At 41.2% G+C, this 15293-nt stretch overlaps 1 long non-coding RNA gene across 1 annotated transcript in view; it reads right to left on the reverse strand.

The window, feature by feature from the left end:
* Positions 1-2812: 2812 nt before the first annotated feature.
* LOC119155007 overlaps positions 2813-15293 on the reverse strand; it is a 29122-nt gene continuing 16641 nt past the window's right edge. Inside the window, exon 3 of the long non-coding RNA XR_005106583.1 lies at positions 2813-6530. This is a non-coding gene — a long non-coding RNA (uncharacterized LOC119155007). The remainder of the gene's footprint in view (positions 6531-15293) is intronic.

The raw sequence follows: 15293 nt of genomic DNA on the forward strand, positions 1-15293 counted from the left end.
CCCTAGTGACAGTACACCTGCAAGCGAGAGGACATTCACTCCCTTGGGCCACTGCTGCTTCTGCAGGAACATGGGATCCTTAGGTGCTTGGTTGCTCCTCCCGTGGTTCCTGTGTTTGTCAGGGGCTGATGAACAAGGTCTGACACTTGTAAGCTACATGGCTGCCCAAACCCTCTGCCCAGCAGGGGGGCATCTGGGTTGGGGGTCCCAAGGAAGCTAGCTGGAGTCCATATTCGTGTCAGAGTGCTCACCGGAGCTATGCTGTAGCCCTCCAGCTAGATAACCTCTGAAATCCATCTGCTCCTTCAGATCTGTTGAAGATATTATTACTTTGAAAAAGATAGGGACTCACTCTGTACTTCTGGATTTGCAGTCAGTTACTACAAGGAGCATGCGAAGCCATCGCAGCAGAGAGCCGGGACCGTACAAGTAGAGAATATTAATGCCTTCCTCCTAAGCTTCTTTTGTTTTGACTTTTGCATTTTATATCACGTCTTTCTCAATGCTTACAAGTAAAAGCCAAGCCGAAGTTCTATTGTTGCTTCTTAAAATTCACAATCCCTTAAATTTAAAATGTTACTGTAAAATAGTTTGATTTGTGAATAAATTGCCAGAGGTTTGAGGTTTGGTTTACATTTGTCTTCCTGAGGAATGGCGTTTATCAACTCTTTGTGAGCTGTCATCACCTTATAGGATCTGCTAAATACACAATGTTCAGGCTGCTGTTTCAGCAGAGTGCTAAAGGCTTGTCCATTGTAATTAACATATTCGCTGAAAACATTTAAACATCAGCATTTGAAACCTTTAATACACTGAACTGCCCCAGCTGCCCAGGAGGGGCTGGCTGGAGGAAGACGCCCTCGGGAACAGAAGCAAAATAAAAATAAAATAAGCTCTGCTTTCTTCAAGGAAATAGGATAGAGGCAGTTTCTTAATTGTTTGCTTGTTTATTTATTTACTTCATGCCATTATTTCCTTGAGGGGTAAAAGCTGTTAGGAATGAATTCTTATTCAAACCTCCCAATCAAACATGTGCTCTTTATCATCCGCCCTCGGTTGGGTCCGACGTGCTAGGAAGAACCCTCAGGACAAAGGAGCAGAACAAAAAAAGGCATTTGGAGAATCATTAAACCACAATCGAGCCTAATTGCTCCGTATTGGTTTAGAAAACATCCAGCATATTTAACTTTACCAGACGGCTGGTATGTGGAACTAGTAACTGTACTTCAAGAGGGTTGTTTTGGTTTTGTTTTTTTTGTTACACCTGATAATTAATATTTTGAAGCCTCTGGAGTAAATTTTTCTCTCAGAAACGGCAAAATAAATGTATAGCGAGTGCATTGCAAACTCCCCTAGTTTGAGGTTGTGGCTTTCCAATTCGGTTTGGGGACTTTGTGTTCAGCTAATAAATAATAGTGGGATGACACTTGGCCTTAAATATGTATTTCAATGAGTCACCTTGAATGAACTAGACTGCTCTTGCTTAGAAGGAAGGAACATTTAAGGAGATGTTTTTCAGCATGGCTTGGGCAAGGCTTTCTTGTCTGAACTGTAATTTATGGGTGCAAATTTCAGTAGTCTGAACCTTGCTTTATCTGATTTGTACCTACATTCCTCGGGGTGGGGGGAAGTGACTATTCAGATTTTTGCATGCACAGGAAAGTGGTCTAAAAGAAAGCAGTATGGAAACAGGCACTGGGGGGCGGGGGAAGTGCCTGTATTTTATGTTTAAAATCTTTCTGCTTTTCTGGCAAAAGTCACTTATGAAATGGGAGATTTTCACAACAGGGAGACTTCCTCGTGCATACCCATAGACACACCGTCACTGCCCAGATGCAGCTCTCTCCATCACAGTGGATAAGGCTACTGGGACCTTTCATGTGCTTTCAGACCAGTAAAACTAAACTTGTTTCCATCGGTCTGGCTGTCTGGGTCCAAAGTACCTGTCCAGAATCTCTTAAATGTTATTACTTAATAACTGAAAGCTGCGAGACAAAATCCAGGTTTGGGTGTTGCAACAGAGCGCTTTTTTTTTATTGTTCATCCTTAGTCTTTTTGGTAATGTTGACACAATACAGGTGGACTGAACCATGCATGCGTAAGAGGCAGAAGTTAATCTTTCAGCCTGTATTCATAATCGTCACAAGCAAGAATTGTCAGAAAGATGTTTTAGGGATTCTTTCTCTCCTTTTTACATCACCTTGCTTAACCAGAAGGGATCATGGCTGGGGCATTTTTGTGCTGCCACTGCATTAGCATCAGCCACCATTTCACAGCAATCCCAGTGTTAAAACCAAATGGTGGCACAAAGGACTGTGCTCATCATTCATTCCCCAGCTGTCTTTTTGCCTTTGCCACCCTCCTTGTTCTCCTCCTCCAATAAAACCTTTCACTTACAGAAATTCAAAAAAAGGGCTTAATCCCCCTGTCCCTGCAACATCAACCCCACAGGTTAATGCACACTTCAATAGTTAAAATCAAAGAAATGGGCCTTCTTACAATGAGGCCTTTAAAAAAAAAATCCTATACATCTATTTATAAGCCACCTAATCTCAAAAATCCTTATTACCTATCGTGTTACTTTAAATCATGGACATGAAGGAAAGGGAGTCTTGGCATTCAATTATCCTTCTTGCTTTAACAAGGTGTGTATAATAAATGAGCAGTTCTTAATTGACTTCAATGCAATTTGACACTACTGGAGTAGGAGGAAGAAGGAGCCAAAAAGAAAGAAGACATGCAGCTTAAAGATGTTAGACAACACGGTTATTTATAACATGAGATGTTATTTTATGACATTTATTCATTTTATTCATCAGTATTTAAATGAACAATATTTAGTGTAAAAATATATACAAGCACTGTTTTGCAAGTAGTATGTTTTACCGGGTTTTGTGTTGTCACAGATAATACTGTATCGTTGCTTAAAAGCTAAAATTCTCAAAATTTTAACAGTCAATGCTAAAGAAGAGTGCTTAAAACTGTAATTTCCTATTTTATGGGTTTCTTTCTTTAAATTAGACTTCATAAAAACAGATAAAGCAATAAGAAAATCCCTGGTTATAAATATTTTATCTGGTCAATGAGCAATACAAAAACATACTCAACCTGTATCTCTGAATTTTGATGAATTTTGCTAATTTCCATAAGGTGTTTACAAGATGCTGGGCAGATTTTCAGGAGAAACCATTTGTCAATGTAGTCATCCTGAATCAGGTTATGACATTTTTGTGTGGCATTTTTAATGTAAACATAAGCCTTCAGGCTGTGGTTTTACAGTAGCTTTAACTTGGCATAAATTCTCCCTGTGCCTGTGTTCATCCTCAGACAGATTAGTTCTCCAGTCCGGCATCCCTGCAAGCATGAACAAGAAAGGACAGGAAGAGGTGGCACCACTGTTCCCAGTACAAACCACAGCCTGGGTGGCTTCCCTGGGAGCAGCAACTGCAGCAGTATGCCACACATCTCCACTGTCCCCTCCATGTGAACTCCTCAGTGTGTTTTGGTGATGCCACATCAACTTCCCCCTCATTGCAGTTGCAGAAGAGTTTGGCAAAGGTGAGCTCCAGGGGCTCCAGCATGGAAGGACAAATGCCACGGCCACAGCTGAGGAACTGCCTGAAAAGCACATCTGCCACTCAGCAGCAAAACATTGCTCTGTACAACGCACCTTCAGGAGACAAGGCAGGTAGATAGGACAAATGTCAGGCAGCCAGGAGAGCACAGCGTAGCCAGCAAGTGCTGTCCCATGCCCTGCATGAGCACCCCAAGGGCCCTTTCCTGAGAAGCAGGGCACAATTTGAGTTAATAGCACTGATACAGTTAAAGCTTCCTGAACTTCACTCCAGTGATTTATCTGTTAAACCATACTACTTCCTACTAGCTGTGAAAAGAAGTATGTGAAGGGGTGGGTGGGTGTGCATGCGTGTGTGTTTCAGTTAAAGCTGTTCCCTGTTTTGGCGTAGTAAGCGTTCAGCCAAAAACTCCTGGGAGAGGTAGTTCGCCTGCATTGATCTGTTTTTAAAAATGATTTTGCTAAATGGTGTTACCATAGATATTTTCAAAACTAGTGTCATTTTCAGTTAGAACAGGCAGTTTTGCCATTCTCCTCCACCCGCAACCGATTTTCTAGCGTTGCAACTTCAAATATATCTTTCAGCCTCAGCCCTCAGCAGAGCTGGGACAGGAGCCAGAGCACAGTAATTCTTATCAAAAGATCACTTAAAAACTTTAACCACAAGAGTAAGGTGTTACAGATTCTTAGATCTAGTGAAGAATGTACTTCCATCCCCTAACTTGAGCAAAACCAGGCTTGTCACTGCTCAGAAAAAATGAAATGCCAGGAGAGTGGAGCGGTGTTGCTCACAGGATGCATAATGGGCTCTGTCAGCTCTTTCAATCATTTAGGTATGATTTGCATCAACGTTTACAGCTGCTGACTATTTACAGTTACACAGCTATTATGTCTTCCATCAGCTGCTAAATGAACAGGTGTTTACCATTGTACGGGCTGGAAAAGAGAATGATAGATGTAAACCAACAGCTCTCCGATAGGGAAGCTGTTCCCTTAAGGAAGCAGTACAGTGCTGAGTATGGATATAAATTTAGCTAAGCTGTTTAGCAATCTCTAATTTTAATACTGACTTGTGTGTCTGTGTGTGTGTGTGTGTGTGTGTGTGTAAAAGCAAAGAAACGCAGGTTGCGGACAGATGCACTGCTCTGGCTGTGGCTGAGCTGGTGGACCAGGCTCCTCACTGCCCGCCCGAGGCTGTTGCTCACTCCTCTGGCCGCATAATGGCACGTGTGGTCACTCCCAAACTGCTTTAATCTTGTTCTTACTTAGATGGGGTCAGTTTGGCCTGTTGGGGCTAGGGAATAGCTGTATGTGCAGCTGGGCTTGTGCCTGCTGTCTTTGGAAGACCCTGCAAAACACCCTGCTGAGCTTGAACATCACATCAGGCAACCCCACCACGTGCTTTAAGTTCTCGCTCCGCTATTGCTTTGGTAGGACAAGCAGGGGCGACAGGCAGCTTTGGCCTGTATAGGTGAGTCCTCCTTATGTTGCTCTTTTTTAGGGTATCCTGTTGTCCCCTCATGTTGCCTGTGCTTTCCATTCACACACACACACACACACGCTGTGCTGTCCCTCGGGACCGTGCCAGCATAAAGTTTTGCAGGGCTACCGGTAGGTTGTGGTGGAGAGAATGTAGCTGTAGCTTCCCAATTAATAATGTTATTAATAATGGAACGATTAATATTAAGTAATCCATGTGGTCATAGATCAGGAGCTTTTGAGCTAGACGCTGTAAAATGCTAAAAGGGAACGACAAGTCCTTTCCCCCAGAAACTTGCTTTGCCAACGCTACGGGATTATATGCCAGGACTAAAAGTCATGTGTGCTTGCCCACATGGGCAACTTTTCTAGCTTACTGAATTACTATTGCACAACCATGCTGAGCTGACTGCTTGTTTTCCAAAATGAAGAGTCATCAGTGAAGTATATTAATATAACTGGAGTGGTTTAAAGTCACCACTTGGTCTGTACCAAGGATGTCAGAACCATATAAATAAGACTTATGATTTGTTTTCAGAAGAGCTAACAAAAATGGTATGAGGACACAGTTAACATTTTTGGGGAAAATTTATGTAATATAAATCCAGTTTGCTGGTTACGAAGCCAGAAGTCTTTGGTGTAGACAAAGGATGTATTATAGCTGGGTTTAGTTCAAAAGAGGTTTTGAATCCATTTTTGTGTCAGTTCTGTGGTAAAACTGTAATCTGTTTTATCAGCTCTGTCCCTCCAAAGACATACATTAAGCCATTCTATATCCTTAAGCACTTTAAACATGTGCTTAACTTTAAGCACATGGTTCACTGGGTTTTATTAAATAAAAAAAGTTTAAAAAAAATAACTGGCATACTCTTCTCATTTTAGTTCCCAGTGCAAGCACTGGTGACAATCTAATGACAATCTAGAGCCTGCTCTCAGCTTTAGGTTCGGCTCTCCGTGGGGAATATATACAGCCTTTCTGTAAGTGGAAAGCTATATTCTTGAGAGTTGCGTCTGCTGCCAAATTTTCAGGGGCCTGAGCAACTACGGGCCAGAAAACAGGAACAATTTAAGCAACAATTTATGACAAACTGTGATCCTATTTAGTTTTTATGCCTTTCAAAGCAGGTCTAAGTTCAAATGCTTATGGTTTTACACTGTCATGCCTGGACTAAAATAACCTTCACTTTCTTGTGCTGTTGAATGAAGTTTTTTTTTTTCTTTTCTGACGTCCAGGAGTGGCCTCTTGTATTAAGAACAGTTTCCTTAGTTATTTTGCAAGAGCTCCATAGTGTCATTGCCTCTCCCTTGAATCCAAGGTTCTGGGTAAGGCTGGGCCCCACCTTAACTGGATCCCGCTTCTCCGGGCGTCCCGCTGCAGCACCGCGAATGAGAAATATTCTTCATGTCCCAGCAGAATGCACAGCAAACGCCTGCATCCAGGCAGGGGGAGGGAAGAGGCTTGTTTTTTTACAGCTGCCTAAAGATGAAACCAAAAACGAGGGTGTCAGCCACCACGCAGGCAGGATTTGGCAGATTTCTGTTTACTCTGTCCCTGACCTTTTGCAGATTATTTTTTTTTTAAACTCAGAACGCTTTGTTGCTAATCTGTTGGTTTCCCTTAGGTGCGTGCACATGCTGTTTCACCGGTGATATCCTCTGAGTTTGACAGCTTGGCTTTTCACTGTACTGTGTATCTTGGGGAGGTGGGAATCACTTCTGCCAGGCTGAGGGGTAGTGCACCCCACTGGAAAATCAGGGAGGAGACTCTCTGGAATAAACCTGGTCGCTGCTTTGTTACCCTGTTACCCAGCGGCACTCAGACTACCCTTCACACTTACTTTTGTTTTAATTTTATACCGGTTTGACTTTAGTGCAGTCACACCCAAGATACACTGACATACTTGAGAGCTGAGTCAGGGCTGGTGTACCGGCTTACTGACTGAGTTTCAGTTGTGCAAATCAGAAAACAAAACCCACAACAGCTCAATAGAAGTTAACCTTCCAAATTTATCACCCATGGAGTGAAGACTGAGCTTTAGAAAACTCAGCAGAAAACTAGTGTTTTTTATTTTGGTTTTAATAGAAAACCAATGAGTATGAGGCAAGAAAAGAACTAGAGTAAAAAGTCCCTTGATGTATAAAATCTGGACTTCAGGTAAGGCACTCCAATCAATGACGTATCTGCAGTATCTTAATTTCGTCATGCAAAAGTATGTTACAGGAATTACTTTCATGCAAGTGATGAAAGCCAGTCCACATTAGCACTGCTTCTTTCTCCTCCTGTGTCTGTGGTACTGCTAGGATCATGTAATCATGCTGCACTAACAAAAGGCATTCTTAGAAATATGTTTGCCCACATTTCCAAACAGAGCAACAAGGCCTAAGAGGAAATAAGGAGTTTTTTCAGTGTTGGGTTGTTTTTGTGGGTTGTTTTTTTTTTTTTTTTTTTTACTGTGTAATATCCTCAGTTTCTTTAGGCTATTATCTGAGTTTAAAGAATTGGTGGATATCATTTATTATTATTCATTATATATTGGGGTGAATATGTTCTTACTGTAAACAGCTTGCTTTACAATTAAACTTACTGATTAGCCATATGATAGGCTTACTATCGTTTTTGCCTGGAAGTAAATCAGTGAGCGTATCGGTGCATTTTGTTGAGGTCTGATGTCAAAGGCCTTGCTTGTGTGTATTCAGGAAAATTAATAGCAACTAGCAGTAAGGATAGCTAAAAAACCCTGAGTTATTTTATTTCCTTTGGCTGACATCCTGTTAGAAAACTTTATTTCCTGCATACAGTAGGATTTGGTTGCTCCACAGAGCAGTTATACTTAGGTAAATATGTAGTACGCATAAGCTCAGTGTTTTATGGCCATTTTGTTTACATATTCTTCTAAACCAAGAACAATCATCGGGTCTGTTGTTTGCCCATGGTCTGCATTCCACGGCATACCTCTTCTCTATGCCTCTACACTTAGTATTATTGTTTGAATTGTTTCTAAAGTTAAAGATTGTGCAACCAATGCATCAGGGTGTGAATAAAGTATGTGTCAGCCCCGTTTATTCATTTCAGGGTATATTTACGTTACTCAGCTTAAGTCTCATCAGCATCACAGCTTTCTCAATGAAAAGCCCATGCTGCAGAAACTGTGGTCTGTAGGGTACTACTGTGTGTCACTGGAAAGAACACATACCATATGATTTGTCTTGTAGGTACTATTTTCTTAACTGGCTCCTAAAAAAAACTCATCCCAGTAAGTAGATTAGTATTTAGAGCCCAGTAATCTCAAAACTGTGGTGCCTTTGGGACAGGACTTTTTCAGTCTGTGTTAGGATTCTCATGAGGTCCTAATTCATCACTGGGATTCCTGAGTACTACCCAGCACAAGTCATATAAGATATTACTACTAATATTTTCTTTTCTGTAGGAATTTTCCAGACTGATTCTGTGTGACAGCTCATGGGAGCTACGTATTGGTTACTGTATTTTTCTTTGATCCCTTTTTGGTGAAGGAAGTTTAAAAAAATTATTGTTTTGATATCTGAAGCAGACTGCAGATCTGAACACTTGATTACAATCTGTACAATATGAATACTTGATTAATAGTAATTGTAAGCATTCATAAGGAATTTGAGGCATCTGGTTTGAATAAATATCATACAGGGATAAAGATATCTAAATTCAGCCTAATTGTCATCATCCTGGAAATAGTCTTGTATATGGAACCTGGTAGCGGTGGAGATCTGACTTTGGTATAAATATTCACTCTGTCCTCTTGAAATTAATGAGTTTTGCTACTGATGCCAAAGGATTCAGGATTTCCCCAGAATTTCCCAGATAATGGAACAGAAAAAATCAGAAAATATGCATACAATAATTAATTCATATGAATCACTGGTGATGTGTGGTTTTAGGCCTCTGCAGTTTAGCCTTCCACTTCACCAGTTTAAACACGTACATGCCACACTCCTGTGACTATTCTGCTGCATCGGGGCAATATAAAAATGCAAATATTATTTTAAAATGATAGCTGTGTTCTGCTGGCTGCTGATTTCATTGTTGCTCACTTCTCTTGGGGTCTGGATGCCTTGAGCACAGGACGGGCTGGGAGCCTGCATTTCCTGCACCGTTGTAACTTCAGATCAGGACATTGTCAATAGTTTAAGATACCACACCTGGCAAAACCCAGCTTGGTCCCTCTGATGGCAGTGCTCCTTTCCTTCCATCAAATAGATGTTTTCCTGTGGAATATTAAAAATTGCACCAGTTCAACTTGGAGTAAACTAGTCATTTGAGGGTGCTTTTCCTATGTTAGGGGCAGTAAATCTTCAGCACTTACAGAATGATTCCACCACCGAGGCTAAGATTTTCATCTTTGTGAAAGAAACATGTATGTCCCTTTTTACTTAAGTGGAAGCAGAGTTTCTCTTAGGATTTCCTTCTCAGACCTGACGTAGGCTTTTCTGGGAGGGGAAAGGTTTCTTGCTACTAATTATTCTTGCCTGATCTCCCTCCACCCTCTTTTGCAAGCATAAAATCCCTAACGAGGATTCAGTTTGCTTCTAGGATCAATTAGTCCACTGATTTGCTTTGCCTTTTCTTAGGTATGGCCAGAGGTTGAGGCTCTAGCTCTTCAAAAGTTCTGTTTTTGGTTTGAGAATGTTCGTGTCGCTCCCCCCCCTTTCCAGGTAATGTTTTGTTTGCTACTTTCCCTTTTTGTATTTGTCTATTAATACTACATACAGTTCTAGCTTATTTTTAATACGACATGTAACTTCCTTTTGAATGGCTGTCAGCTCGCCCTGCTTTGCCGTAGCCAGTTGAACAGTTTCAGCCGTCTGCAAAACTATTCTGTATTTGAAATACTCCACGGAAGAAGTAAAAGGAAATAAAATCCACGACTTCATTTCCCATCTTGATAATGTTATTTAACCGTTGGCCTTATTGTAAAATATCATTCCATAAAATACCGTTGGATATGTTTACACACACGTGTTTATCCGGGTTTCCATTCGCATCCCTGGGGCCACCGGCGGCCGCCCAGGGCGGTACCTAGCAAGGCACAAGGGGAATACGGGAACCCAGTGCGAGGTCTTGGCTTTGAATAAGCTCCTGTAGGATGTTGCCCGGAGCCCTGGGCACGCCTGGGAAGCCGTTCTGTTTTGCACAGGACCATTTCTTCCCAGCAGGGAGGAAAGCCGAACCCCCCGCAGGGCCAGCCAGTGGTAACGATGAGCCTGGAACGGGTTAACTACAGTATGCGCCCACAGAGAGCTCTTCTTTAAAACGGTTAATTCAGTCAAGCCTTATTCAATAGATAAAAGCGTTTTAACTACAGGTGCCAGCCCATCAGCCCCCTTTCAGCAGCGCTGAGTGTTTCAAAGGGTAAGTCACTTGCAAATGCATTCCCTCAATAGGTGAGAAAGCACTGCCCAGAATAGGTGGTCACCGGGCTCTTGCTAAACGGCACAAAGGGCAGTTCGTACCAAGTTACATTTGCAGTGTGAAATTTAATTTTGTTTGTTTATTAACTATCTCTGACTTTATAATTTATTCCCCCCCCCCCGGCTGTGTAGGGGGTCGGGCCAGGAGCGGGCCGCAGCGCACGGCTCTTTGTTCCAGCCCCACCGCTCCCAGAAATGCAATCGCCCCGTGTGGGGATGGAAATGCAATTTGGTGAGAAGCCGTATAACTGGCCGAGCTTGTTTAAAGCTAAGAGAATTTAACGCTATTGACTTTACTGCTTTGCTTTGCTGTTTAGTTTGTACTTCAGTGACTTCATTAAAAAGGAGGGCAGTTACTTAATCGTACAACCCAAACCGCTGGTGTCATTTGCAGTTTCCTGTTCTATTCTTACTCAGTGAGCTGAACACGAATTCTTTAAACTTCTGCTTGAGATTTCTTCTGAACAGAGATCTCCCCCTTATGCCGCGCGATTTCCTTCCTATCATTTTCTTAAAAGCCTGTTGGAAAATCATGCTTGATGGTTTGCTGTGAATGCATTTCTAGTTTGGTTTAATGCCACTTTGAAATCCTAGCCGCTTGCATGGGCGAACGCTGCCATGCTTTGTAAGGGCTAGGTGGTGTCCGAGCACACCCCTGGCAGGAGCTGACTACCTTTGTTTAGTGTTCGTAATACAGTAACACCAAGAGGCCCACTATGAATCCTCCATAAAAGCAGGCATTGTGTACACAGCCTTCCCGAGGAGTTTAGCCTCCAAGTGTAGGAGACAATCAGTGAATAAAACCAGGGGAAGCACAACCTGATGGCAAGAGCATTGGGGGGCGAGAGCACTGGGGGACAAGTCCCTGCAGCCCAGCTGAACAGATGCTGGTGCCTCCCAGTAGAGACGATATTTAAGGAGGAACCTGGAGGAGAGTCGTGTGGTAGATTTGCTGTTTCTTTTTAATGTGGGAAGTTCCCTTCACACATTAGTGCTGATTAAATGATTAAGTACTAGTAGCCATTACACAGCCGTGACCACTGAGCCAGATATCAGAGTGTTGGTATCTGACACTTAACTTTACACATGTACACGCAAAGCTGTGACACTGCTTTTCAGGCACAAGTTTTGTGGCAAACCTTTTAAGGAATTTCTTTTCTGAGAATTAATGAACTTCAGTTTTGTATGCATTTCTGCTACATACTCTTACATCCCCCTGTCCTTCCAACATAACACCAGGCATGAATCTGATTCCCACTCTGTGCAATAACCCCATGTCTTCTCCCTATCCAGCTGCAACTCATCTCTTTCTCTATCTCTTGGCCTGTTGGCTGAGCAGGGGCACCGGGATTCGACTGTTGGCCTCGCATGTGCTGATTAGTTACCTGATGCTTAAATAACTATGGAATTTTACTTGCCTTTCCCTTGGTTTAGGTGCTCTTTCCCCTCTGCCAAGTCATCCTTTGCATAAAAACCAAGGGATTAATCATCACTGTGATGAATTAAACAAGAAATTAATTAAGAAATTTCAGCAGCTCTGTCAAAAATGGTCTGCAGGTTCTGAAATTGTCAATAAGGGGAAAGAGGATGCTAAACAGTTTGGTTTAATGAGCGCCCTTCCTCAGGTGGAGTGATTGTGCAGGCCCAAGTGGTAGGGCAGTTGCAAAGCTTAGTAATACGGAGGTGTTCTGAGAGAGGAAAATGCAATACCTGATCACGTATAAGGTAAGAATTTTTTAAGAGTAGAAAAAGTGCATCTGTAGTTTCCTAAGTAATAGCATATAAAAATATATAATTTTACATGTAAATTATATAACAGTATGTTTAAATGCACAAATTTGTGGAAATGGGCAACAGTGAGGAAAAAAAATGTAATTCTAAATTGACTGAGTTTGTAATGAAGCATCCCACCCACGTGCTCTGATATGGGGTCCTTTAGCCTGGCCTAAATACCTGAGCAGGAGTAGCATTGTTAAAAAACATCATTTCCATCTTCTGTTCTGTGTTGAACAACTGCTTTCTGTGTGCTGTTTTATATTTAGGAAATATCTAATGGCTGTGTAAGTAATCTCACTGTGCGCTTTCCCCAGCATCATTTTGTGCTGCCTTTCTTTTAGCTCTGTTCTGACAATTAAGAAGTTACATCCAGTTATCTCACACTGATTCACAAACTTTTAGGGTGGCCTGGCAACAAATGATGCTCGAGTCCTGTGAAGATAATCTTAATTTTACCTTCATATAAATATTGCATGAGAAAAGTTCAGTGTGCACGTAATGTTAGGGTGTGAGAGTGCAGGATGGTCTCATTTTTATTTAATTCAGGCCCCTATTAATTTTTCTGGAAGCTTGAAAAAATCTCAGCAAACACTTTTCCCTCATCATTTGAAAATATAATTGCTTGTTTTGTAGGTGTTTAAATGTTATCGAGAATACCCGTAAATAGAAGGAGGAGGAGGGAGGGGGTATCTATTTGTAAGATGAGAAAAGGAACCACTGCCTATTGTTTGACCTGAACAGCTCCCTGATTGACTGGGAGAAGGAATATCTCCATGGGAACAGATGAATGTCTGGTTTTCATGTGGTGAAATCCCCAATCGAGCTCGCAGTGGCTTCACTAACATGGCACTCTAAATTGGTTGTTTGCATGCTGTTTCTTACCTTTCCCTAAACTAAATAAGTATACTTCTTCTAAAGTTACTATTCCCCAAAATACAACAACAAAATAAAAATGCAGGGCAAATAACAACCTGAATTAATGTCTTGATTTTTTTTGAATTATTTTGTATTTAAGTAAGGCAGGCAAAATAATTAAATGAGATATAAGCATTTAGTATGGAACAGTCTTTTCAACGTGCTCCTTTTCGCAGATCTGGGTGATACCAGAGGTATTGACATGCCTCCTCATGACAGAAGAAAGCTGTTAGTTTGGTGGAATTTGGAGGACTCCTGAATCTATTGTGTCTTATGGGTTTGCTACAGCCATTAACAATGGTCTGTTTTCCCTCCTAACAGGAGGGAAACGTCAGTTGACTTCAATACTGCTGAATCTAAAAATAATTTAAAAAAAAAAAAAAAAGGGGGAGAGAGATATTAGAGGTAACAAAAGAACCACAGTTAACATAACAATAAAAAAAATCGCAATCCAGGTTGGATGAAGGAGTGATTCCTAAATATTAAAGCCCCAGTGGTCTTATCTGGACCAGCTGCTTATAATGTCTGTGAGGAATGTGGCACATCAAGTGTGTGAACACTGCAGCTATTGTATCCTAACAGGCTGATTGAACCCTGGATAATTGGCATGTAACCTTCTCTATTAATAGTGCAGACAGATATGTGAATTAGTTGAATGCCTCAGACATATGCCATGCATTAACCAAAAGGGCTTACAATTCTCATAACAACTTGGCTAACTATTACACCAGTAATTATTCTTTAGAACTTGATAATATTAGAGAAAAATCAATAAATAATTTGTAGTTTCAGGTCAGATTATGAATAATCAGTTGCACTGTAACGTAATCACCAAAGGTTGGATTGTAAGGAAGATTCAGGACTGATAGTGTGGCACTTTGATGTTTTTAAAGGGGTCAAAGTGTGATTCTCTGTCTTTGTTTAGCTCTTGTAACTTGAAGGAATCGATAGGCATGTGAAATTTAGAATAATTTCAGGATTGCTATTCTTTCTGTTGTACAAGAGATGTACAGTCAGGGCCATTGTCTTTGGAAAGACAATAGATTATTTTTCTTTGTGGAATACAATGTAGAGGGGTAAGATGGACTTAAAATAGGTTTTTTGCATTACATTGTGTCTTCCTGTTCTGAACCTTTAATCCTTCCATTTCAGTTGTTCATCTAGGACAAAATGGCAAACCCCACCATCTACTCCTTAATTAAGCTATTCTTTTGCTAAAGTCATGGAGTGTATGATTCACCTCACAGTGATCTTGAAAGAATGCAGCATTACAACACTTTAAAAGCAGAGGACTATCAACTACGGGCAAAGAATATTTAAATATGGGAGCTGCATAACCTGTCTGAGAGTGTGTGTTTGGTGTAACAAGCTGCAGCGAACAGAATAATCTGACAGAGCTATGGGGCTTTTTTTATTTTATTTAAGAACCTTTTGTGAAGGACTTCTCCTTAGAAAAGCTAATTACAAGTTACTGGGAAATAATTGGATATTTTAAGACAGAAATTCAAGTTTAGATGGTCCAACGCTTATGACGATTGTGCTGCTGTTTTGCCTAAAAAAATGGAGATGCAGTCTCTTTTGCAAATGCTTTAGTCATTTAAATGCCACTCATAGTAATTGCCATGTCAGGTTGGAATCAAATAAACACAGACATAAAAAGTAGTTTAAACAGCTACAAGTACTACACAAATAGAGACACTTTCATTTCTGAGGTGGTTTTATTTACATTTGCCATATCCCACAGAGGCTGAGTTGAAAACAAGGTGTTGTAGTATTAGGGCCAGAACTCAAAGAGCTGCCATATTCTTTGGTATTCATCTATCTTCACACAGAAGCTAAAACTTCTTTCTTGCCCTTGTCTGATTGTCTCCTGCATGCAAGTTTCCCATCATCAGCTTACAAAGACCGTAACACTTTCTTCCACCTGCCACACTTCCTTCTCTAATTACCTGGCTTCTCTCTGAGGATCCTACCAGCCACAATATAGCAATTAGACCAAGCCTTATCTTTCAGGTTTAAGATGAACTTCCTTCTTTCAGGCCCCCAACTACTAAACCCCTGCATAATCTCAGCTACTGCCAGCATGAGAGAAAGCCCCTAATGT

This window comes from Falco rusticolus, chromosome 10, assembly GCF_015220075.1.
Source record: "Falco rusticolus isolate bFalRus1 chromosome 10, bFalRus1.pri, whole genome shotgun sequence".
Lineage (NCBI taxonomy): Eukaryota > Metazoa > Chordata > Aves > Falconiformes > Falconidae > Falco > Falco rusticolus.